The 13,827-nt window shown below is 37.1% G+C and overlaps 1 protein-coding gene across 1 annotated transcript in view; it reads right to left on the reverse strand.

Moving 5' to 3' along the window:
• Window positions 1-13,827, reverse strand: part of LOC306826676 (zona pellucida sperm-binding protein 4-like) — a 350,754-nt gene that overhangs the window by 3,231 nt on the left and 333,696 nt on the right. The window lies entirely within an intron of this gene.

The raw sequence follows: 13,827 nt of genomic DNA on the forward strand, positions 1-13,827 counted from the left end.
ATACCTTTCTTTTTTATTTCACTCTAGTTACTATTAACAATGTTTAGGAGTTTAAAGTTCTTTAATTCATAGGACTTGCAGTCTGAAATGAAAAGGACCAGCAGAACTCAACATGATGTCATGCATCTGTCAATGTACATTTGTTTGTTTAGATAAAGAGGGCCCATGTAATTTATTTATTTATTTTTTATTTATTTTTGTAGAAATGTGAGCTTTTTTGTGACTCCAAAAATGAATACATAAAAAATAAATAATCAACACAAACTTAAGAAATAAATTATGATCATAACCATTTGATTTTGTAGAAACAAGGCTGAAACAAGGTAATACGAAATTTATTGGCGTTTTTGTGTCAAGATTCATGTTTGTTTTTTGTATGAAAACAACACACTGCACTGAGGCCTTTGTACATTGTTCGTGTTCACAATGTCTCTGTCACATTATTCTGGATTATGCTGTCGGTACAAGTTGTTGTGATGAGCTTGGCCAAGCAACACCTTTGTGTACACGCTGAGCTTCCTAACATTATGAAAACATCATTGACACAACAAACCAGAGTCACAGAGCAATAAGTCTGCTGGAGAGACACAATGGCTGAGAGCAGCACAGAGGCGTGATGAGATGACTACTAATGTATCAGCGCCTAAGTCATTAAATGGAACAGAGAAGTCACTTATTATTATTGCAGACCAGGAAGAATAGAATCATCGTATGAAGTGTCTTAACATTGTCTTCAGTGTTCACACTTACCAGCTGGGAAAATGTTAAAGTTCATAGTCAAGATAGAAATATGTTAATATAAATACATTATATTCCACCCAGTTAGTGAAAAACTTGGATGTCTCTTTCTATGCAGACCATTTGCATTACTTTAAATCAATGTTAAATCCAATATTTGGGATTTATTGAAGGAAAAGAAGAGATGAGGTCACGAGAATTCAGCCTTGTTTATACAAAATATTTCAAATATTTCACTGGTTTATATCATCTCACTGAGATGTCTTTCTGAGTCTCTGGCCGGGTCCTTCACTTTCTCATGACACTGTTCTCCCCTGCAGCCATTCACATACAGGAAAAGGTCGTTTCTGGGGCACACAAAGCCAGGAAGGGGCTGAGAAAAAAATGTTATGATTGCACTAAGTTAGCCTCTGCTGCTTTTTAAAGAACATGTGCGACCTAAAAGACAAAGTTGTGACAGAAGGCAAGGCAGGAATCTTTAATGAGTTGCCCCGAGCACACAGTCAGAGCAGATCCCTCATCTAATGGTACTGATACTCACACATTGTCAGTGTGATTTGAGTCAGCCACAAAAAAAACAATTTCAGCCAAAGTTATTTGTTATTTTTAAGTGAAAATATGATCCATCTTAAAGATAAACTGGTAAAAGTTGTTCCATTTTTTACATTGAGCAAGATCAAGCACAGGCCAAGACAGTTCAGACTTGTGTCAACTGAATTCCACCTCCAATGAATATGCAAAATGTACACCATATTAATTTATTTTTTCAGTGAAACAAAAAAATATCAATAACTGTTCTTTAAAGAACCAATAAAAATAGCAACAGGGGATATTCTATTTTGTAGATTCATCAACTGTAAATGGTACAACACATGTAAAAAAACATTTTTAAAAGACTAACATTTGTGGATCATTTTGTTATAAATATTTTAAGGGGAAAGTTATAGTGCTTCTTGGCTATACTCAAACAGGCAGGAAGAAACTTATCAGTGTAGTGTTGAAACTTGTCAAACATTTTGTCAAATCTAACCAATGCCTGAACTTCTTCAAGGCTTTTTTTTTTTGTTGGCCAAAGAGGCAGCAGTGTTTTGCCTTTGTTTTTGTTCCCAATCAAAAAACGACAAAGCTCCAACAGCTACTATGAATCACTTCATAAACAGTTTCAAAGTATTTAAAGTTGCCGGCACTTAAGATCTCTTTGAAAGCAGCACCTTACCCTGTAAGCACGTGTGAAATGTCAGGTCAGCTCTCCCTCTTGTCTGATCCAGTCAGCTGCTCATACTTCTGCTCCTTCTGTTTTGGCATATAGCTTCTCCTCTGTTCTGGTCCCCCTCACCCAGACATCTTGACAAGTCTTTACTTTCTGTTCCTGTTTCCCTCTCTGCCCTTGTTTCGGGTACTCTCTCTCTCTCTCTCTCTCTCTCTCTCTCTCTCTCTCCCTCTTCTAAACGTATGTGTGTGTGTGGTTGTGCGTTTTAGTCACGTCACTGCACCCTGCCCATTTTGTGTAAGAATGGGACCTCTGTCTGAGCTTGTGTGTTTCCTTCACGGAGAGGTGGAATCTTGAGGGTTCTCTGCTTCACTCACACATGCGCTGAATGATGTCAGACAGGGTGGGAGAGTTAGGTAAGCTGAACATCTAATGAATGAATTCAAAAGAAACGTATGATATAAAAGAAAAAGGCTCGCCATCGAACATTTATTCTTGCAACACTAGTCTGAGTTTCATTTTGCAGAATAACATCTGAAACCAACACAACTCCACCCATCTCAGAGTCCTAAAATAGCAACATAAATGGGAAATGAAAGCTGTGAACATGTGTAATAGTACCATCAGGTGAGAGTTGGGATATGAAATAGGGAGAATATGTGTAGCGCACACATACACAAACCCACTTACTGTAGCATGCCTGTGGCGTTGTGGTCAATACCCTTTCAGTCCAGTCATGCAAAAGAGGTTTTTTATTCAACAAGAACAAAAAGAAAAAAGAAGTGTTCTTCTGACACTTGGTGTAAGTCTATTCACTCTGCACTAAAAGGGGGAGTGAACTGAGTTGAATAATGTCAATGTACTTACAAACTGCATAGTGTGTAATTGTAAATAGATCCTTTCTATTATAGGCCTGGTATGGCTTTAAAGGGTGGTTAATGCAGGGCCTGTATTATCACTATTAAACCATTTATTTTAATGCAATTTATTTTATTTTCTATACATGCTCTTGGAAAAACATATTTAAAAACCTAAGCAAAAAAAAAATAAAAAAAACTCCATCTGAACTTAAATGAGATCAAAGCTTATACTTTAAATTGATCTTCTGCAACTGCATGGAGCCTAATTTGTCAGACAATCTCAACAAACACACTTCATTAAATTGTGACTGGCTGAACATGCAATGTGTTGTTTTTTATAGCTATGGGGCATGGTGACATGAAAATTGATGAGACGAGCCTCATCATGTCTGCAGGTGTGTCTGGTGTGAGCCATTTCAGAAAAATAGCAACCACCACCCACACACACATACTTGCAGGACTGACACAGAGGGTGCTGCCTGACAGGAGGAGTGTGTGGTGCTATAGTGAACCTCTGTCACGTCTGCTACTGGGGCTCTACAGTGTCCAGTCACCTGGAGTGCAGTAAGTGTTGATTAATGACCGGAGTGCAGCAGCGCTTTCTTGATAGAATTCCTTTTTCACTGTAGTTTCTATGAAAACCATGTCACTGTATGTTCCTTCTGCTGTTTTTGATTGCTTCAGCAGATGTTTATGGAAGGTGAAGTCACACTTTTACTACTTTGTGCACAAATACTAATTTTTAGGCCTGCAAGGTCATTTTGAATCCTACATTTAAAACATTTTCAACCATTAAAGACATGAAGACTGAGCTAAAAAAGGGATTGGATGTCACGCCTCAAGGTATACTGTTATTAACAAACACAAGTGGAAACTTAAAAAAAAAAAAAAGAGAGAGAGAAGCAATTTGCAGATAAATGCATGAAGAGGGATATCTTTTCTCAACTGATATTTATCATCATAATAGCACTTTTGTAACTTCCATTCCCTCTGAGCATATGTTGCCTTTACTGTAACTAACATTGCATTGATTCTCATATCTGGCCTATTTCCGCTATGGAAACCTTATACTCTAGTTACTGTATACCCTATTGACCCTTCACTATTAATGGACATAGCTCCAATCTGCTGTATAGAAACCTTATTCTCAAAAGAGCTCACCTATGAGGGAAAGCTCAAACAATACCACCCTTTGTCCAACTCAGGTCTGTAGCAGAACAAATTACAGGGCAGAGCACTGAGCTCACTGTGGATCACTGATCACAAAATCATGACAGCAAAAAAGAACTGTGACATAACCAGTAGCATTACAAAAAGCCTCATGGAATTGCTGTCTAAAAAGGGTAATACAAATCACCACAAGCTGCTGGCTCTGCCAACACACACTGAAATATGATAAAGTGTGAACCGAACATTGTGCACTCTGTGAGCTCTTGAAAAGTGAGCGCTAATGAAAAGTGACTAAAAGGTTGCTGTAGTGGAATCTGACAAGTGTCCAGAAATAGACGGCTAATAAAACCAGGGCCCCCGGAGGCAGACTTTAGCTGTGATTCAGTGCTGTAAAATGTTTGTGCCCAGTGCTAAAACAGGCAGACAGAAAGACGAGGAAAGGTAGATTAAGTCTATATAAGGAATTTACTCTTGCTCTCAAGAACAGAAATCATTAAAGACATTGGTTGGCATGTAAACTTTTGGCTTTTACAAGTGTAACTACTTGCACATTCCAGGCATGAAGTCAGCTTGAGCTACTTCAACATTTAATCATATAATCTCTAAGCATATCAAATGACACAAGCTATATGCTGGTACTACACATGATATAAAACGATTCTGTCTTGGCTTGTAAATATTGGTCTTTTCTGTTGCAATTACAAAGAAATGGAAAATTATCTTACCATTACTTAAAGTATGTGGGAAGTATTTTCCAAAGGGCAAGGTTTCATCAAAGGGGACTTTCTAAATTCCTCTTCTTCTTTGTAAAGTATTTCCATAAGAAATGAGGTCACTGGGGGGAATAAATACTCTCTCAAGTTCGTAAACATTTGGGTTGCCATGGATACTTGAGTTTAAGGTCACCAGAAAAACAAAGAATAAAAATAGACAATTTGATTGATAGCCTTGAAAGTCACAGAGTAAAAAAAGAAGATTTCACTCTCTGGGGCAGAGTTTTGTAGTTGAATTATCTTAATAATGTAAATATAAATGAGGGACTACCGGCTATTAGCTTAGCCTAGCATAAATACCATAAATGGGGACACAGCTGGGCTTGTTCTGTCCAATTGCAAAAAACTCCACAGAACCTTTAGAGCTAACAAATTAACTAAAATAAAGAAGTGGAGTCAGGTATATGTTTTTACTGAGCGCAAGACTGAGCGCTACCGCAGGTCATTTATTCCATTTACAGTCAGACTCTTTAACAGCATCACTGCCACATGACTATGAGAATCATCAACATCATTAATGTTACACACTGTGTGTGTTTTAATACCTGATCTGTCTTTCCACGAGCGAAAGTGTACATAGTATTTATGCCTTGTATTATTTAAGTCTATTGTATGTTTTTTAACCCCTTTAGTCAGTTAATGTAAACTTGCTCATAGCTGTTCTTTTTTTCTTTTTTGCTATTGATGCTGTTTGTATTACCTGTTTTACTGTTTTTTGGAACTGCTGTAACACACACATTTTCCCCATTGGGGGATCAATAAAGTTTATCGTTTATCCTTTATTTCTAAATTAATCATCTATTTGGGGAGATTGATTAAACCCTACCCTAAACAAGAAACAACCCAACAAAGTGCCACAAGAAATCACAAGTCTGACATCTTTGTCTAAAAGTCCTGACAGGAGCAGTATTTAGACCATATTAGTTAATTTGTGCTTTTGCTACATTTCGTTGAAAGATTTTTTATCTCCTAGTGTAGTTCACAGAGTTTGTTTGTTAATGCCATCAAGTGCTAATGCTGACAGGGGGCACGATTTTCTGTGGCTTATTATTCAATTCATACTAGGGGAAAAATGTGCTTTTTATATGTTACTAAAACTCAAATATGTGTCAATAAGTCCTTTAATTCAATGGATTGTCAGTTTAACACTTCTGTGTATAGATGGCTAAATGTATTTATAAGTGAGCTTTAGAGGTGCTTCGGTGGAGTGTGTTACCTGAGGAAACAGCCTGGACAGCAAAATCTTTTTTTTTCATGCAAGGCTAAACTCAACTGTCTCCAGTTTTACATTTACTTTGGAGACATGCAAAATGAGCCAGTGTTCTCATTCCCAAAATATAAATGTAGATAGATGAGACCGTCTGACTTCCAAGAGGATGTGGTCAGTTGAGTGCTAAAGCAGATTAATGCTACAATGTTGCTGAGTCATTATCTATGATAGACACAATTTGACTGGAGTTTCCTATAAACAGTTTGTTGGCTCACAAGAGAAAAAATGACAATGACCTTATCTGGTCATGATTAGACGAACAAGAATTTTTGACATATATTCTCTTGAACTGCACTTAAAAACCTCCTGATCTGGTTGTTCATACCTACACCTCATAGTGGGGGAGAAGCTCTTTTAGGACATTTTAAACAATTAAACAGCAGTAATTTTATTTATCTCCAAGAATACTACAAATATGTGTGCAATATAGTGTCCTTAGGCAAGATCTGTAAGCTCCAATATAGACATTTAAAAAAAAAAAGTATTGCTTCTTTTTTTTCAGATTTGCTTCTGAATTGTCTGAAATCAGGTTCTCCTGGTATATTTAGACACTTTGGATAAGTTGTCTTAAATGCAGTTTTAATCAGATCAACTCAGCCACTAATAATGCTTTGGGGTAAATAACTGTAGAATGCATAAGGTACACAATTAAAAAAGGTACATTAAATATATATGACTTTAAAGTCACATTTAAATAACTTTAGATTGACTTAGTATGAATAATACTGAGAGGAGCAACCAACTTTCATTTCCTGCACTAAGGTCTGATTGGTCTAATGAACTGTAAGGCTGGGAAAAGTTTGGGGTGGCCAAGAACTTGGGGACAGGTCTGATGCTTGAATTTTATTGGTAAGAAATGGCCTTGGGAAGCAGCTGAGTCTTCTATGGGAAGCACTATAGATTCCAGTGTGGCAAAACTTATGTATGTCTGTCTGTAGTTCTTTTGTAAAATAATCAGCTGGCTTATGTATATGACACAAGTCCTAGTTGTGCCATAGATGGTGTGTAATTGTTTTGGGTGAGTTCATAACATGATTGGAAAATTGCTATTTATGCTTTTGCTAATTAGTAGCATCTGAGAGGCTGATTGTTGCATTTTAACTGCTTCAAGTCAGACTCTAAAAGTATAGTACATATTACTCTGCAAAATTACAGTTTGTGTAATAGAATTGAAGATGAGACAATAAGAAAACCTTTGATTTTTCCCTTCATGCTTCATTGATTCAAGGCTAAAATTAGTTCTGGAATAGAAATGTGATATTACTTTCTTGCAAACACACAAACCCACACTCCCTACTCTGTGCCTTCTGCTAAAAATCCCTCTCCAAAGTCTTGAACATGTGACATTGCTTTTCCTGTGGGTGATGTGATAAAGAAGAGAACAAAGCTTCTGCTCAGCTCACCCCTCAGGTCACAGCTGCCCTGAGAGACACTTTCATATGTGTGTCAGCTCTCATTTCTGAGTAGCTCCTGAGGACTTCTGGGTAGTTCGACTTATGCAGGGGGGCATAAAGCGCTGCTGCTGGCAAGCTGTGAAAAATCAAACTCCATTTCCTATTGGCCTTAAATCATGAATAGTAAATGGAAAAGCAGGGAAAAACAAGTTGTAAAAAAACTATGGCAAAAAATCCTTGGGGTGAATACAGTCCAGACAAAATGTCAAATCAAAAATGATTATTTTTTATCAGGGAAGCAGGGGTCTGATGAAGCTGTAGCACAAGTTCAGTCAGGAAGTTTCTTTCATTCTAAATCATGCATTATGTTGTCATTGTCTTAGGCTGGAACTGGGAAATCAGTTATCTCATCAGCTGGTCTAATCTAACCAATAGTGTGCTGTCCCACCCAAATTGTTAGCCAATAATATTTCTGCAACCTTTTTAAATATGTTTCCTTACAGCGTTTATTGTTGATGATACACACATCCCCTCTACCTCCCCATCACTGCCCCGTTTTACAGAATCATCAGCCATTAGTTCATCATCTATTTAGTCTCAGCAAATCATCTTACACCACCACCATAGTCTGTACTTCACCGGGGATCCATTCTGCTGCCACTAAAAGCAGTGATTGGTCGTTCACCAAAAATCTCCCCGCAGAGTCCAGAGCTCTGTAAGGCCTTATCATCACATCATTATTTTATTTGTTCAATGAATAATATTACTTCATTTACTTCTCTCTCCTGCAGTGAAATGCAATACGAAAAGATGTTGAAGGAACTCAGCTTATCTAAATTCTAGTGATTCCTTTTCTCTGTGGATCTGTGACTTTTCTTCCAACTTACTATATGCTGTCTATATGTTTAATCGTTTTCCCTTCCATTGATATCACATGAATGTTTATTAAGAAAATTATCAAATTGGATTCCATTTTCATTTTTCTAACTCATTAAATATGGAGTTTATCTGTCCTTTTTCAGCAGGCTGGGTTAGTTTTAAGGTGACAACAAAACAAAGGCTTGGTAAAGAAAAAAACAAAGAAACAAAAAGCCTCTTGAAGCTAAAATACTGTAAATTACCTTCATGGTGGTTAACCTGCCAAATGGAAATATCATTAAGCCCATTCCTCACACCAACAATTTACAGATTGTCTGAAAGGAAAACAATCAAACACTCTATACAGTAAAGCCTCACATCATCTATTATACCAGGCATCATTTGATACGGCATTAGGTTATGTTGAACAAGCCGGACCATTGGTTTGAACAATGAAATGATTATGATTATTGATCAGTGTTTTTAGTATTTGACTGGCTTTTTCTGAGATTATTGCAGGGTTAAATACAAGATTATGGTCCATTTTTTTTCTTTAAAATTCCAATGCTAGATGAAATGTTTTCAGTTTTTGGTTGTTAGAATCCATTACACATCAATTGTCAGTCACTGGGACAAAAGCATAAAAAGGCATGTATTCACTGAGTAAACAATTTTACTCGTTTTTTGTGCAATTTCAGACTACACCAGTATGTTTAAAGGTTATATGGTCCCATTTCAACTCAAAGGTCCTGATGAATACTGGGAAATGTGCCACTGTAAGTCACAACATGCATGATGTAAACCATGTTGAACAGTATAAATCACAAAACTACACCTAAAATAAACGTTGCTTATGTAGAATAAAATAAAAAACTGAAAATAAACAGTATACTACTTTGTTTCTTTAATTAGCTTATTGTTCCTCTAGTCAAATTGATTTTGCAAATAATCTTAAGTGTCTTAATCGTGTAAACCCACATCTACATTTACAGGCCAGTCCATCCAAAGGCAGGTGTCTTCATCATTCTCAACTAAACTCAACTCACCTCATTTATAGCACCTTTAGTGCAACCATACACACACAAATTGACAAGCTTTATACAAATTTATGAGGCCAAAAAAGATACAACGTGAAGAACTATAATAAGAAAAAAAAACTAAATTGGGAGGTTTTAAATGTCCTTTTATAATGACTTAGAGTCAGAGGTTTGTGGGAGGAATAGAGCCTGAGCAGCTGACAAAAGTCTAAAACAGGGGAATAAAATCTCAAAGACATGTTCGGCTTAATTGGTCAGTCAGAATCAGAAAGAAAAAGAAAAGCGGTCTCATTAGGCATTATTGAGGCTTTAGAGTCTCTATTCATGCATTTGTTCACTAATTACCAAAGTTCAAGAGGGTTGAAAACCTTAATAGTAAAAGAGATCATTTCAATAATAAGGTTTTTCCTCATTTCACTTTGAAAAAAGTGTGAGTAATAGAAGTACCCTTACCTTAAGTTAAACTGTGCTGAGGTTTTGAACAGTCAGTTCTTCATGCCTCTGGGATCCATGAGGCCCTGTGCAGGCTTCCTCGCTCCAACTCATCAAGCTTTGAGCATCAATAAACAGCTGAGGAAAATCAAGCTGCTTACCAACCGGTTTTCCCAATTAAGCCTGGGTGCTTTCAACGCCATCACAGAGAGAGTCTAACTGGGAGATCTGGGTTGCACCTCCCTTTATTCAGAAGCCTGCCAGAGCCTGTTAACTGTGTGGGTTCAGTCAGATGTAAAGAGACTGTACAGGCTCATGGGGATAGCTCACAACGCCGCTTTTCATCAGCTTCACCCTGTCACCAGCTCTGTGCTCGGCCCTGTACAGAGATATGAAGACAGTACAGGGCGGATGGGATGAGAAAAGGCGGAGAGGGTAGACAGAGGGTGAGGGAGTGAAGTGAGGAAAGAAACAAGAGAAATAGATGCCTCCTGCTCCCTTGACCATGTAATATTCATCATTTATGCTGTTCAGCTGCGTATAGCTGCACAATAAAATCACCAATTCTATCATTTATGCCCAATTTTTGACCTTTTCATCACCATGTTAGCTTAGTGAAAAACAGTTTTAACAAGAAATTTGGATTAAAAATCAAAATGGAATTTCTGTGTATCTCATTTAGCGTTACACCTTCTCTGCACAGTTAGATTGAGCCTTTAAATGGAATAAGAAGCTCATTCTTTTTATTTGTATATTTCTCATTAGTTCACCATGACCTTGTTTAAGTCAAGGAAATAGGGTAATTGTTTTGTTCCTGATACTCATGTCAAAATGTTGCAATTGTAAGAAATGGAACAGGGGAAAAAAAGTGAAAACTTTGCAGACTTACTCAAAGTGTGTACGAGTCCTGTAGCAATTCTGCAGAAGCTTTAGGGATTTTGCAGAGAAACCACCAGAAGCCCTGATGGACTTTACTTGAAAGTAGCAGACAAGTACATGAGGCAGAGAAAGCAGGCAGTGGGATTCAGCAGAGTTTGAAAACTGACTTACTAGAGTCAACAAATCATCTTACATTTGGGACACTGGCAGTATGGGCATCTAGGTTCAGTAGATTCAGTCAATCAGAACCACACAAGTACAATGAGAAGCTGCAACAGTTCAACAGCAATTCTAACATGCAATACTATGCCATGGTCAGTAAAAATGTCCCATTGTATGTTTGCAAATTTCACTAAAATGTGTAATTTGCAAGCTCTGCTACAAACATGCTGCATTTCTACAATATCAGTGTCATTGTACAAGTACTGTATAACAGTGGTCAGATTAAATAATAAATCTTAATTTGCACATTGTTTTATCCTCAGTCTTACCTAAACCTCAACCTAAAAATGAAGCATAAATACAGTTGCAACTGTGAATCCATCCACTGGAGTAATAGAGTGCTTCCGGAATGACGTAACCCTTATCCTGTGCCGGTTCCATCGACAAAAGACTAATGGGTTTTTGGATTATCACTGAACATAAGCTTTGTGGCAACAACAACAAAAAAAAAGTTTATGACGCTTACATGTTTTGCTCCTAAAGACAATAGGAAAGGCAACGGTAGACTTTTACCTGCATGAAAGACAGACCAGTAGATGAGTTTCAATGTTTATCGTGATGATGTTTAATGTTATTGACTATCTCTTTAGCCCTAGTTAGCCAAATGTTAGCAACCACCCGAGGAAGACATTGAAAAGCTTTAAAATTTGCAAGTTCAGAAGTAAAAAAAACCCAACAACGTTAAACTCTTGTGAACTTGTGTTTTCCACAGACCTTATAATTTGGGCATCAGATAGAAAACTTGTTGAAAAATTCCATAGACCTCTGATGGAACCGGAAGTGTTGCAACTTTATTTCTTTATTTTTCGCTACTGCAGCATTTAATTCTCAGTCACTGTAAGCAAAGGTTAACTTATTTTACAATAGTTTAAAAAGCTTTAAGCTCACATTTGATGGTGTACACATTAGGAAGACCGAGTGTCCAAGGAGACAGTGGCTTACTAACAAACTCTTATACAGAGTTTGAGTTATAAATGGGTTTTGCTTAGGTTAAGTCTGATTCTTCTTATTTGTTTTAAGATGAGATTTTATCAAGCTGGAAGGCAAGTCAAGTTTGGAGCTCAAGCAGGATCAGCTGACTGTGAGGTCTGTGGTTTTGTTTTGTAATCGTGTCTTCCGGCTGTCTGGAGCTAATTACTGGCAGCTGTGAGGTGGAGTATTACTACACCAAGCAGCACGCTCAATCACCACAGAAACACATTAAAACCATAAGGTATGAACAGAGAGAATCTAAACTACTGTAATTTGCCTCCATCCGCTGCCCCAGCTCATCACTGGCTCAAAAATGAAACAAACTAGATGTCTGCATCAACACTAAATATTCAAAGACTTTCACTTCAGGCTACAGAAAGTGTTAAAAGTGTAGAAAAGTGTCATTTCACCCCATCTGCTGATTGCAATAGAAGATGCTAATTTACTGTTTTCCATCTGCTCTGCAAAAAAGCAGATAGCTTTCTATGTGTGAGCTATCCAACAAACAAGGTCTTTGCAGCAACTATGAAACAGACAATGATGTCATCGACAGATTAATGAATTATATAACATATAGCACTATAATCAAAATGTGTAAAAGGTTTATCAGTGTGTGGTATTTCCCTATTCTTTAACTATAGAATGAGTATTTATGGTCATTTTTTGTCAGTGCTGTGACTGTGTGCTCAACAACACCATCAGTAAAGGCCAAAACAACTACAAGAGTACAAACATGTTGAAAGTAAGTTCAATTATATCATCCATGCCTGACAATATTAACTGAAGTAAATTATATTGTGTTTTTTTTTTTTTTTTTTTTTTTAATATACTTTATTAATCCCGCGAGGGGAAATTCGGTTTTCACTCTGCATTAATGGAGAGGTCTCAAAGTGAGGGGGCTGCCCACAGAGAGCGCTCGAGAGCAGTTTTTGGGGTTCGGTGCCTTGCTCAGGGGCACCTCGGCAGTGCTCAGGAAGTGGGCTGGCACCTCTCCAGCTACCAGACCAGTTTCCGGACTTGGTCCGTGCCGGGACTTGAACTGGCGACCCTCCGGTTCCCAAACCAAGTCCCTACAGACTGAGCTACTGCCGCCTTGTTTGTGTTTGTTCTGTTGTACAAAGCTTCCTGGAAAGTTTGACCTGCTTAAAAAAAAAAACATGTTTGGAAATAACGTATGTCTACTTGCATCGAAAAGAATAATGAATGTACAGAATTCAATTGTAAGAAAACATAAAAAGCATGAGTCTCTGATATGATTCTACAGGACTGGCATACAGGTTATTAAAGGGGCTTGTTTAGGCTGAGATATTAAAACATGCCAGAGAACCTTTTCAAAGTGTGAGCACTGATTTCATAACACAGCAGTTCATTGGAAGTGCTTTGTTTAGATAAAGACTGAACATGAGCTTATCTCTCTGACCTTTGCTACATTATTAATCCTGTGCTGCTCATTTATTTAGGTCTGACTCTAATATATTCACAAACTCCATGCAGCCTCATTATTTACCAAGTCGTTTCTGCTGAGCAGACGATTCTGTGGATAATTAAGGAATGATTAAAAACATAAACCAATTAAAGAATGATTCATAAAACTGCTGAACAGAGTCTTTGTATCTATGTTTGAGATCAAATCTCTAACTTCTATAAATTGTGTGTGCAGTTGGGTTTCATTTTTCTGCTTGGAGAGTCTCTTAAAAAAAAACAAAAAAAACAAAGTCATGAATAACCTTTGGTTATTCTAAATGCAATAAGATGTTTCTGAACATGTACATGCACAAATTAAAACATTCATTTTAAAAAGAAGGTCACTCTCCTTAGCTGTGAAGTCAAACTGCCATCTTAAATGGGCATATTTCAATTCAAATGTGTTTCAGTTATTATGGACATAATTTCTGACAATGTTTTACCTGATATTATTTACAATAATAAAACCCCAATACAATTTGGGGTCTTGTACGCAGTTACTTACAATTACTATTTACTCTTCAAAAACTTTTTTTTTTTTAAATAAA

Source organism: Symphodus melops (assembly GCF_947650265.1).
Source record: "Symphodus melops genome assembly, chromosome: 7".
NCBI lineage: Eukaryota > Metazoa > Chordata > Actinopteri > Labriformes > Labridae > Symphodus > Symphodus melops.